Source organism: Ambystoma mexicanum (genome assembly GCF_040938575.1).
Source record: "Ambystoma mexicanum isolate Mex_15411 chromosome 12 unlocalized genomic scaffold, UKY_AmexF1_1 Mex_chr12_unloc.1, whole genome shotgun sequence".
NCBI lineage: Eukaryota > Metazoa > Chordata > Amphibia > Caudata > Ambystomatidae > Ambystoma > Ambystoma mexicanum.
The window spans coordinates 5,140,105-5,152,107 of record NW_027182322.1 but is presented as its reverse complement, the minus strand read 5'-3'; the positions used below and the strand labels follow the sequence as shown (position 1 = coordinate 5,152,107).

The 12,003-nt window shown below is 45.8% G+C and overlaps 1 non-coding gene across 1 annotated transcript; it reads right to left on the bottom strand.

Moving 5' to 3' along the window:
• Positions 1-10,644: 10,644 nt before the first annotated feature.
• Positions 10,645-10,716, bottom strand: TRNAH-GUG (transfer RNA histidin (anticodon GUG)). Its single transcript has one exon. It is a non-coding gene; the product is annotated as a tRNA-His (tRNA).
• Between the last annotated feature and the right edge of the window lie 1,287 nt (positions 10,717-12,003).

Below are 12,003 nucleotides of genomic sequence, written 5' to 3'. Positions count from 1 at the left end.
CTAAAACTATGTGCAAATTGTTCCTTCCATAAACTGTCACTTCCTTGGCCCTTTATTTATAATGACTGTTATACTCTCTCTCTTTCCGCCACAGTATAAAAATGCCTAGCACACCTCATGATTGGACTAAGAAATTCCTGTCATTTAGTTGGAAATGATTTTCCCATTATCCCCAAAAACTCCTCACTGTGTCTAAGAACATTTTTTTTCACAGGACAATACAGATCAGATTGACTTGAAAGGTCCTTTCACGCGACTACAGAATGCCTCTCATTCCACTAGAAGATACGCCAGTGCCTACAATAGACTAGGACTAGACTATGCGTCCCAATGTAGAAAGACCACAAGTCCACAGATATGCCTGTTTATTTAAACATCTGTATTATCATCAGCGTGTGACTGTAAAGGCGGGACTTTGCGCTCTCTGTAACGCGCTCCATTGGCAACATCAGTTAAATGTCGTTGGTTCAATCCCTCGCGGATGTTGTTTTTATTCCCATTTGTAACTGGGAAATACTGTCGCTGCAATACATATGTCTTAATCAAGCTAGTGGTTATTGACGTAAATGGCAGTGTTATAATGTTTCATGTGCTGCAAATGTCAGCACATAATGCGCACTTAATTAGATTTGGTTGAAATACATTACAGTCACCCGATGAAAAAGTGTGCAAAGAGCATTAAAGAAACAAAAGGTTCATAACAGTAACAGGACATATCGAATTGTTTCAGTCCTCCACAGAGATTGCCAATGTATTAATGGAAATTGTAAAATATCTGCCCAACTGCCGTGACTCGGATTCGAACCGAGGTTGCTGCGGCCACAACACAGAGAACTAACCACTATAAGATCACGGCGAGCTACTTGGGCTGCTACAATGTGACGTTCCACCTCTATCATAAGCTGTACTCCATCTGTGATGTCATGACTCATGTTTGAATTAAAGGTTGGTTGTGATGTTATCCATGAGAATAAGTGGACACCTGATCCCCAGTCACTTATTTAAGATCTCAATAATCAAGTCAGAATCCAAATGAGAGTCATCAAAGTGGAGCCAATTAGAAATAACATAGTTACACAAACCTGGCAATGGTGCGGCAGCCAGGGCCGATAATGGCCCGCCAGCCTGAGAGCAGGAAAGTGTGAGAGCAGTGATGGTCTTGTGAGAGTTTACAGCTGTTATTGACCCTGTCTCCTTCCATTGCAGAGTTTTCTCCCTATAAGAAGTGCAGAGGCTCCCTCCGGGGTGCTAATAGTAAATTTATTTTTTTGCGCAGGAGAAGTGCTCTTCACCAATTGCACGTGCCAAATCACCCGAAGGCCACCACCATAAAATTCAGGCATTCATGTTCATGCGTCCTCCATGTTATGACCTTATAAAGGGATGCATGTTCATGATGACTCCATGTCACACCTGCATACAAGGATGCATGTTCATGCCGCCTCGTTCTCTTGGCTTCATACAGGGATTTTATCTCCTCCCTGTCTCACCCTCATGCAGGGATGCATGACCAATGCTCCTTCCCTTCTCGCCCGCATACATGGATGCACGTTCATGCCGCCTCGTTCTCTTGGCTTCATACAGGGATTTTAATCTCCTCCCTGTCTCACCCTCATGCAGGGATGCATGACCAATGCTCCTTCCCTTCTCGCCCGCATACATGGATGCACGTTCATGTCTTGTCGTTCTCTCGGCTTCATACGGGGATTTTATCTCCTCCCTGTCTCACCCTCAGGAAGGGATGCATGACCAATGCTCCTTCCCGTCTCGCCCGCATACATGGATGCACGTTCACGCCTCCTCCTTCTCTCGGCTTCATACGGGGATCATATCTCCTCCCTGTCTCACCCTCATGCAGGGATGCATGACCAATGCTCCTTCCTGTCTCGCCCGCATACATGGATGCACGTTCACGCCTCCTCCTTCTCTCGGCTTCATACGGGGATCATATCTGCTCCCTGTCTCACCCTCATGCAGGGATGCATGACCAATGCTCCTTCCCTTCTCGCCTGCATACATGGATGCACGTTCACGCCTCCTCCTTCTCTCGGCTTCATACGGGGATCATATCTCCTCCCTGTCTCACCCTCATGCAGGGATGCATGACCAACGCTCCTTCCTGTCTCGCCCGCATACATGGATGCACGTTCACGCCTCCTCCTTCTCTCGGCTTCATACGGGGATCATATCTCCTCCCTGTCTCACCCTCATGCAGGGATGCATGACCAATGCTTCTTCCCTTCTCGCCTGCATACATGGATGCACGTTCACGCCTCCTCCTTCTCTCGGCTTCATACGGGGATCATATCTCCTCCCTGTCTCACCCTCATGCAGGGATGCATGACCAATGCTCCTTCCTGTCTCGCCCGCATACATGGATGCACGTTCACGCCTCCTCCTTCTCTCGGCTTCATACGGGGATCAAATCTCCTCCCTGTCTCACCCTCATGCAGGGATGCATGACCAATGCTCCTTCCCTTCTCGCCTGCATACATGGATGCACGTTCATGCCTCCTCCTTCTCTCGGCTTCATACGGGGATCATATCTCCTCAATGTCTCACCCTCACTTCCAACATGTGTAACTTCTTGTTCTCTTTGACGTCTGGGGCATGGGTGGCTACTGCACAGCTCTAGATGTCGCCCACCTGCAAGGTGCTATGGAAAGCACTTTTCCACATTGGACGTGCTATATTAACCCCCTCTCCCCAAATACAATAAAAATAAAGAAATATATGTGCTTCCATAATGTCTACCTTCTAATGTTTCATATGTGTAAGCACATTGTCCTCCTCCTGACCACATTCTAAAACTATGTGCAAATTGTTCCTTCCATAAACTGTCACTTCCTTGGCCCTTTATTTATAATGACTGTTATACTCTCTCTATTTCCGCCACAGTATAAAAAAGCCTAGCACACCTCATGATTGGACTAAGAAATTCCTGTCATTTAGTTGGAAATGATTTTCCCATTATCCCCAAAAACTCCTCACTGTGTCTAAGAACGCTTTTTTTCACAGGACAATACAGATCAGATTGACTTGAAAGGCCCTTTCACGCGACTACAGAATGCCTCTCATTCCACTAAAAGATACGCCAGTGCCTACAATAGCCTAGGACTAGACTATGAGTCCCAATGTAGAAAGACCACAAGTCCACAGATATGCCTGTTTATTTAAACATCTGTATTATCATCAGTGTGTGACTGTAAAGGCGGGAACTCGCGCTCTCTGTAACGCGCTCCATTGGCAACATCAGTTAAATGTCGTTGGTTCAATCCCTCGCGGATGTTGTTTTTATTCCCATTTGTAACTGGGAAATACTGTCGCTGCAATACATATGTCTTAATCAAGCTAGTGGTTATTGACGTAAATGGCAGTGTTATAATGTTTCATGTACTGCAAATGTCACCACATAATGTGCTCTTAATTAGATTTGGTTGAAATACATTACAGTCACCCGATGAAAAAGTGTGCAAAGAGCATTAAAGAAACAAAAGGTTCATAACAGTAACAGGACATATTGAATTGTTTCAGTCCTCCACAGAGATTGCCAATGTATTAATGGAAATTCTAAAATATCTGCCCAACTGCCGTGACATTGCCTCACCGCAATGCCGTGACTCGGATTCGTACCGAGGTTGCTGCGGCCACAACGCAGAGAACTAACGACTGCGATCTACTTGGGCTGTTACAATGTGACGTTCCACCTCTATCATAAGCTGTACTCCATCTGTGATGTCATGACTCATGTTTGAATTAAAGGTTGGTTGTGATGTTATCCATGAGAATAAGTGGACACCTGATCCCCAGTCACTTATTTAAGATCTCAATAATCAAGTCAGAATCCAAATGAAAGTCATCAAAGTGGAGCCAATTAGAAATAATATAGTTACACAAACCTGGCAATGGTGCGGCAGCCAGGGCCGATAATGGCCCGCCAGCCTGAGAGCAGGAAAGTGTGAGAGCAGTGATGGTCTTGTGAAAGTTTACAGCTGTTATTGACCCTGTCCCCTTCCATTGCAGAGTTTTCTCCCTATAAGAAGTGCAGAGGCTCCCTCCGGGGTGCTAATAGTAAATTTATTTTGTTGCGCAGGAGAAGTGCTCTTCACCAATTGCACGTGCCAAATCACCCGAAGGCCACCACCATAAAATTCAGGCATTCATGTTCATGCATCATCCATGTTATGTCCTTATGAAGGGATGCATGTTCATGATGACTCCATGTCACACCTGCATACAAGAATGCATGTTCATGCCGCCTCGTTCTCTTGGCTTCATACTGGGATTTTATCTCCTCCCTGTCTCACCCTCAGGAAGGGATGCATGACCAATGCTCCTTCCCGTCTCGCCCGCATACATGGATGCACGTTCACGCCTCCTCCTTCTCTCGGCTTCATACGGGGATCATATCTCCTCCCTGTCTCACCCTCATGCAGGGATGCATGACCAATGCTCCTTCCTGTCTCGCCCGCATACATCGATGCACGTTCACGCCTCCTCCTTCTCTCGGCTTCATACGGGGATCATATCTCCTCCCTGTCTCACCCTCATGCAGGGATGCATGACCAATGCTCCTTCCCTTCTCGCCTGCATACATGGATGCACGTTCACGCCTCCTCCTTCTCTTGGCTTCATACGGAGATCATATCTCCTCCCTGTCTCACCCTCATGCAGGGATGCATGACCAATGCTCCTTCCTGTCTCGCCCGCATACATGGATGCACGTTCACGCCTCCTCCTTCTCTCGGCTTCATACGGGGATCATATCTCCTCCCTGTCTCACCCTCATGCAGGGATGCATGACCAATGCTCCTTCCCTTCTCGCCTGCATACATGGATGCACGTTCACGCCTCCTCCTTCTCTCGGCTTCTTACGGGGATCATATCTCCTCAATGTGTCACCCTCACTTCCAACATGTGTAACTTCTTGTTCTCTTTGACGTCTGGGGCATGGGTGGCTACTGCACAGCTCTAGATGTCGCCCACCTGCAAGGTGCTATGGAAAGCACGTTTCCACATTGGACGTGCTATATTAACCCCCTCTCCCCAAATACAATAAAAATAAAGAAATATATGTGCTTCCATAATGTCTACCTTCTAATGTTTCATATGTGTAAGCACATTGTCCTCCTCCTGACCACATTCTAAAACTATGTGCAAATTGTTCCTTCCATAAACTGTCACTTCCTTGGCCCTTTATTTATAATGACTGTTATACTCTCTCTCTTTCCGCCACAGTATAAAAAAGCCTAGCACACCTCATGATTGAACTAAGAAATTCCTGTCATTTAGTTGGAAATGATTTTCCCATTATCCCCAAAAACTCCTCACTGTGTCTAAGAACGCTTTTTTTCACAGGACAATACAGATCAGATTGACTTGAAAGGTCCTTTCACGCGACTACAGAATGCCTCTCATTCCACTAAAAGATACGCCAGTGCCTACAATAGCCTAGGACTAGACTATGAGTCCCAATGTAGAAAGACCACAAGTCCACAGATATGCCTGTTTATTTAAACATCTGTATTATCATCAGCGTGTGACTGTAAAGGCGGGACCTCGCGCTCTCTGTAACGCGCTCCATTGGCAACATCAGTTAAATGTCGTTGGTTCAATCCCTCGCGGATGTTGTTTTTATTCCCATTTGTAACTGGGAAATACTGTCGCTGCAATACATATGTCTTAATCAAGCTAGTGGTTATTGACGTAAATGGCAGTGTTATAATGTTTCATGTACTGCAAATGTCACCACATAATGCGCTCTTAATTAGATTTGGTTGAAATACATTACAGTCACCCGAAGAAAAAGTGTGCAAAGAGCATTAAAGAAACAAAAGGTTCAGAACAGTAACAGGACATATCGAATTGTTTCAGTCCTCCACAGAGATTGCCAATGTATTAATGGAAATTCTAAAATATCTGCCCAACTGCAGTGACATTGCCTCACCGCAATGCCGTGACTCGGATTGTTGCTGCGGCCACAACGCAGAGTACTAACCACTATACGATCACAGCGAGCTACTTGGGCTGCTACAATGTGACGCTCCACCTCTATCATAAGCTGTACTCCATCTGTGATGTCATGACTCACGTTTGAATTAAAGGTTGGTTGTGATGTTATCCATGAGAATAAGTGGACACCTGATCCCCAGTCACTTATTTAAGATCTCAATAATCAAGTCAGAATCCAAATGAAAGTCATCAAAGTGGAGCCAATTAGAAATAATACAGTTACACAAACCTGGCAATGGTGCGGCAGCCAGGGCCGATAATGACCCGCCAGCCTGAGAGCAGGAAAGTGTGAGAGCATTGATGGTCTTGTGAGAGTTTACAGCTGTTATTGACCCTGTCCCCTTCCATTGCAGAGTTTTCTCCCTATAAGAAGTGCAGAGGCTCCCTCCGGGGTGCTAATAGTACATTTATTTTTTTGCGCAGGAGAAGTGCTCTTCACCAATTGCACGTGCCAAATCACCCGAAGGCCACCACCATAAAATTCAGGCATTCATGTTCATGCGTCCTCCATGTTATGTCCTTATAAAGGGATGCATGTTCATGATGACTCCATGTCACACCTGCATACAAGGATGCATGTTCATGCCGCCTCGTTCTCTTGGCTTCATACAGGGATTTTATCTCCTCCCTGTCTTACCCTCATGCAGGGATGCATGACCAATGCTCCTTCCCGTCTCGCCCGCATACATGGATGCACGTTCACGCCTCCTCCTTCTCTCGGCTTCATACGGGGATCATATCTCCTCCCTGTCTCACCCTCATGCAGGGATGCATGACCAATGCTCCTTCCTGTCACGCCTGCATACATGGATGCACGTTCACGCCTCCTCCTTCTCTCGGCTTCATACGGGGATCATATCTCCTCCCTGTCTCACCCTCATGCAGGGATGCATGACCAATGCTCCTTCCCTTCTCACCTGCATACATGGATGCACGTTCACGCCTCCTCCTTCTCTCGGCTTCATACGGGGATCATATCTCCTCCCTGTCTCACCCTCATGCAGGGATGCATGACCAATGCTCCTTCCTGTCTCGCCCGCATACATGGATGCACGTTCACGCCTCCTCCTTCTCTCGGCTTCATACGGGGATCATATCTCCTCCCTGTCTCACCCTCATGCAGGGATGCATGACCAATGCTCCTTCCCTTCTCGCCTCATACATGGATGCACGTTCACGCCTCCTCCTTCTCTCGGCTTCATACGGGGATCATATCTCCTCAATGTCTCACCCTCACTTCCAACATGTGTAACTTCTTGTTCTCTTTGACGTCTGGGGCATGGGTGGCTACTGCACAGCTCTAGATGTCGCCCACCTGCAAGGTGCTATGGAAAGCACTTTTCCACATTGGACGTGCTATATTAACCCCCTCTCCCCAAATACAATAAAAATAAAGAAATATATGTGCTTCCATAATGTCTACCTTCTAATGTTTCATATGTGTAAGCACATTGTCCTCCTCCTGACCACATTCTAAAACTATGTGCAAATTGTTCCTTCCATAAACTGTCACTTCCTTGGCCCTTTATTTATAATGACTGTTATACTCTCTCTCTTTCCGCCACAGTATAAAAAAGCCTAGCACACCTCATGATTGGACTAAGAAATTCCTGTCATTTAGTTGGAAATGATTTTCCCATTATCCCCAAAAACTCCTCACTGTGTCTAAGAACGCTTTTTTTCACAGGACAATACAGATCAGATTGACTTGAAAGGTCCTTTCACGCGACTACAGAATGCCTCTCATTCCACTAAAAGATACGCCAGTGCCTACAATAGCCTAGGACTAGACTTTGAGTCCCAATGTAGAAAGACCACAAGTCCACAGATATGCCTGTTTATTCAAACATCTGTATTATCATCAGCGTGTGACTGTAAAGGCGGGACCTCACGCTCTCTGTAACGCGCTCCATTGGCAACATCAGTTAAATGTCGTTGGTTCAATCCCTCGCGGATGTTGTTTTTATTCCCATTTGTAACTGGGAAATACTGTTGCTGCAATACATATGTCTTAATCAAGCTAGTGGTTATTGACGTAAATGGCAGTGTTATAATGTTTCATGTACTGCAAATGTCACCACATAATGCGCTCTTAATTAGATTTGGTTGAAATACATTACAGTCACCCGATGAAAAAGTGTGCGAAGAGCATTAAAGAAACAAAAGGTTCATAACAGTAACAGGACATATCGAATTGTTTCAGTCCGACACAGAGATTGACAATGTATTAATGGAAATTCTAAAATATCTGCCCAACTGCCGTGACATTGCCTCACCGCAATGCCGTGACTCGGATTCGAACCGAGGTTGCTGCGGCCACAACGCAGAGTACTAACCACTATATGATCAGGGAGAGCTACTTGGGCTGCTACAATGTGACGTTCCACCTCTATCATAAGCTGTACTCCATCTGTGATGTCATGACTCATGTTTGAATTAAAGGTTGGTTGTGATGTTATCCATGAGAATAAGTGGACACCTGATCCCCAGTCACTTATTTAAGATCTCAATAATCAAGTCAGAATCCAAATGAAAGTCATCAAAGTGGAGCCAATTAGAAATAATACAGTTACACAAACCTGGCAATGGTGCGGCAGCCAGGGCCGATAATGGCCCGCCAGCCTGAGAGCAGGAAAGTGTGAGAGCATTGATGGTCTTGTGAGAGTTTACAGCTGTTATTGACCCTGTCCCCTTCCATTGCAGAGTTTTCTCCCTATAAGAAGTGCAGAGGCTCCCTCCGGGGTGCTAATAGTACATTTATTTTTTTGCGCAGGAGAAGTGCTCTTCACCAATTGCACGTGCCAAATCACCCGAAGGCCACCACCATAAAATTCAGGCATTCATGTTCATGCGTCCTCCATGTTATGTCCTTATAAAGGGATGCATGTTCATGATGACTCCATGTCACACCTGCATACAAGGATGCATGTTCATGCCGCCTCGTTCTCTTGGCTTCATACAGGGATTTTATCTCCTCCCTGTCTTACCCTCATGCAGGGATGCATGACCAATGCTCCTTCCCTTCTCGCCCGCATACATGGATGCACGTTCATGTCTCCTCGTTCTCTCGGCTTCATACGGGGATCATATCTCCTCCCTGTCTCACCCTCATGCAGGGATGCATGACCAATGCTCCTTCCTGTCTCGCCCGCATACATGGAGGCACGTTCACGCCTCCTCCTTCTCTCGGCTTCATACGGGGATCATATCTCCTCCCTGTCTCACCCTCATGCAGGGATGCATGACCAATGCTCCTTCCCTTCTCGCCTGCATACATGGATGCACGTTCACGCCTCCTCCTTCTCTTGGCTTCATACGGGGATCATATCTCCTCCCTGTCTCACCCTCATGCAGGGATGCATGACCAATGCTCCTTCCTGTCTCGCCCGCATACATGGATGCACGTTCACGCCTCCTCCTTCTCTCGGCTTCATACGGGGATCATATCTCCTCCCTGTCTCACCCTCATGCAGGGATGCATGACCAATGCTCCTTCCCTTCTCGCCTGCATACATGGATGCACGTTCACGCCTCCTCCTTCTCTCGGCTTCTTACGGGGATCATATCTCCTCAATGTGTCACCCTCACTTCCAACATGTGTAACTTCTTGTTCTCTTTGACGTCTGGGGCATGGGTGGCTACTGCACAGCTCTAGATGTCGCCCACCTGCAAGGTGCTATGGAAAGCACGTTTCCACATTGGACGTGCTATATTAACCCCCTCTCCCCAAATACAATAAAAATAAAGAAATATATGTGCTTCCATAATGTCTACCTTCTAATGTTTCATATGTGTAAGCACATTGTCCTCCTCCTGACCACATTCTAAAACTATGTGCAAATTGTTCCTTCCATAAACTGTCACTTCCTTGGCCCTTTATTTATAATGACTGTTATACTCTCTCTCTTTCCGCCACAGTATAAAAAAGACTAGCACACCTCATGATTGGACTAAGAAATTCCTGTCATTTAGTTGGAAATGATTTTCCCATTATCCCCAAAAACTCCTCACTGTGTCTAAGAACGCTTTTTTTCACAGGACAATACAGATCAGATTGACTTGAAAGGTCCTTTCACGCGACTACAGAATGCTTCTCATTCCACTAAAAGATACGCCAGTGCCTACAATAGCCTAGGACTAGACTATGAGTCCCAATGTAGAAAGACCACAAGTCCACAGATATGCCTGTTTATTTAAACATCTGTATTATCATCAGCGTGTGACTGTAAAGGCGGGACCTTGCGCTCTCTGTAACGCGCTCCATTGGCAACATCAGTTAAATGTCGTTGGTTCAATCCCTCGCGGATGTTGTTTTTATTCCCATTTGTAACTGGGAAATACGGTCGCTGCAATACATATGTCTTAATCAAGCTAGTGGTTATTGACGTAAATGGCAGTGTTATAATGTTTCATGTACTGCAAATGTCACCACATAATGCGCTCTTAATTAGATTTGGTTGAAATACATTACAGTCACCCGATGAAAAAGTGTGCAAAGAGCATTAAAGAAACAAAAGGTTCAGAACAGTAACAGGACATATCGAATTGTTTCAGTCCTCCACAGAGATTGACAATGTATCAATGGAAATTCTAAAATATCTGCCCAACCGCCGTGACATTGCCTCACCGCAATGCCGTGACTCGGATTCGAACCGAGGTTGCTGCGGCCACAACGCAGAGTACTAACCACTATACGATCACAGCGAGCTACTTGGGCTGCTACAATGTGACGCTCCACCTCTATCATAAGCTGTACTCCATCTGTGATGTCATGACTCATGTTTGAATTAAAGGTTGGTTGTGATGTTATCCATGAGAATAAGTGGACACCTGATCCCCAGTCACTTATTTAAGATCTCAATAATCAAGTCAGAATCCAAATGAAAGTCATCAAAGTGGAGCCAATTAGAAATAATACAGTTACACAAACCTGGCAATGGTGCTGCAGCCAGGGCCGATAATGACCCGCCAGCCTGAGAGCAGGAAAGTGTGAGAGCATTGATGGTCTTGTGAGAGTTTACAGCTGTTATTGACCCTGTCCCCTTCCATTGCAGAGTTTTCTCCCTATAAGAAGTGCAGAGGCTCCCTCCGGGGTGCTAATAGTACATTTATTTTTTTGCGCAGGAGAAGTGCTCTTCACCAATTATACGTGCCAAATCACCCGAAGGCCACCACCATAAAATTCAGGCATTCATGTTCATACGTCCTCCATGTTATGTCCTTATAAAGGGATGCATGTTCATGATGACTCCATGTCACACCTGCATACAAGGATGCATGTTCATGCCGCCTCGTTCTCTTGGCTTCATACAGGGATTTTATCTCCTCCCTGTCTCACCCTCATGCAGGGATACATGACCAATGCTCCTTCCCTTCTCGCCCGCATACATGGATGCACGTTCATGTCTCCTCGTTCTCTTGGCTTCATACGGGGATTTTATCTCCTCCCTGTCTCACCCTCATGCAGGGATGCATGACCAATGCTCCTTCCCTTCTCGCCTGCATACATGGATGCACGTTCACGCCTCCTCCTTCTCTCGGCTTCTTACGGGGATCATATCTCCTCAATGTGTCACCCTCACTTCCAACATGTGTAACTTCTTGTTCTCTTTGACGTCTGGGGCATGGGTGGCTACTGCACAGCTCTAGATGTCGCCCACCTGCAAGGTGCTATGGAAAGCACGTTTCCACATTGGACGTGCTATATTAACCCCCTCTCCCCAAATACAATAAAAATAAAGAAATATATGTGCTTCCATAATGTCTACCTTCTAATGTTTCATATGTGTAAGCACATTGTCCTCCTCCTGACCACATTCTAAAACTATGTGCAAATTGTTCCTTCCATAAACTGTCACTTCCTTGGCCCTTTATTTATAATGACTGTTATACTCTCTCTCTTTCCGCCACAGTATAAAAAAGCCTAGCACACCTCATGATTGGACTAAGAAATTCCTGTCATTTAGTTGGAAATGATTTTCCCATTATCCC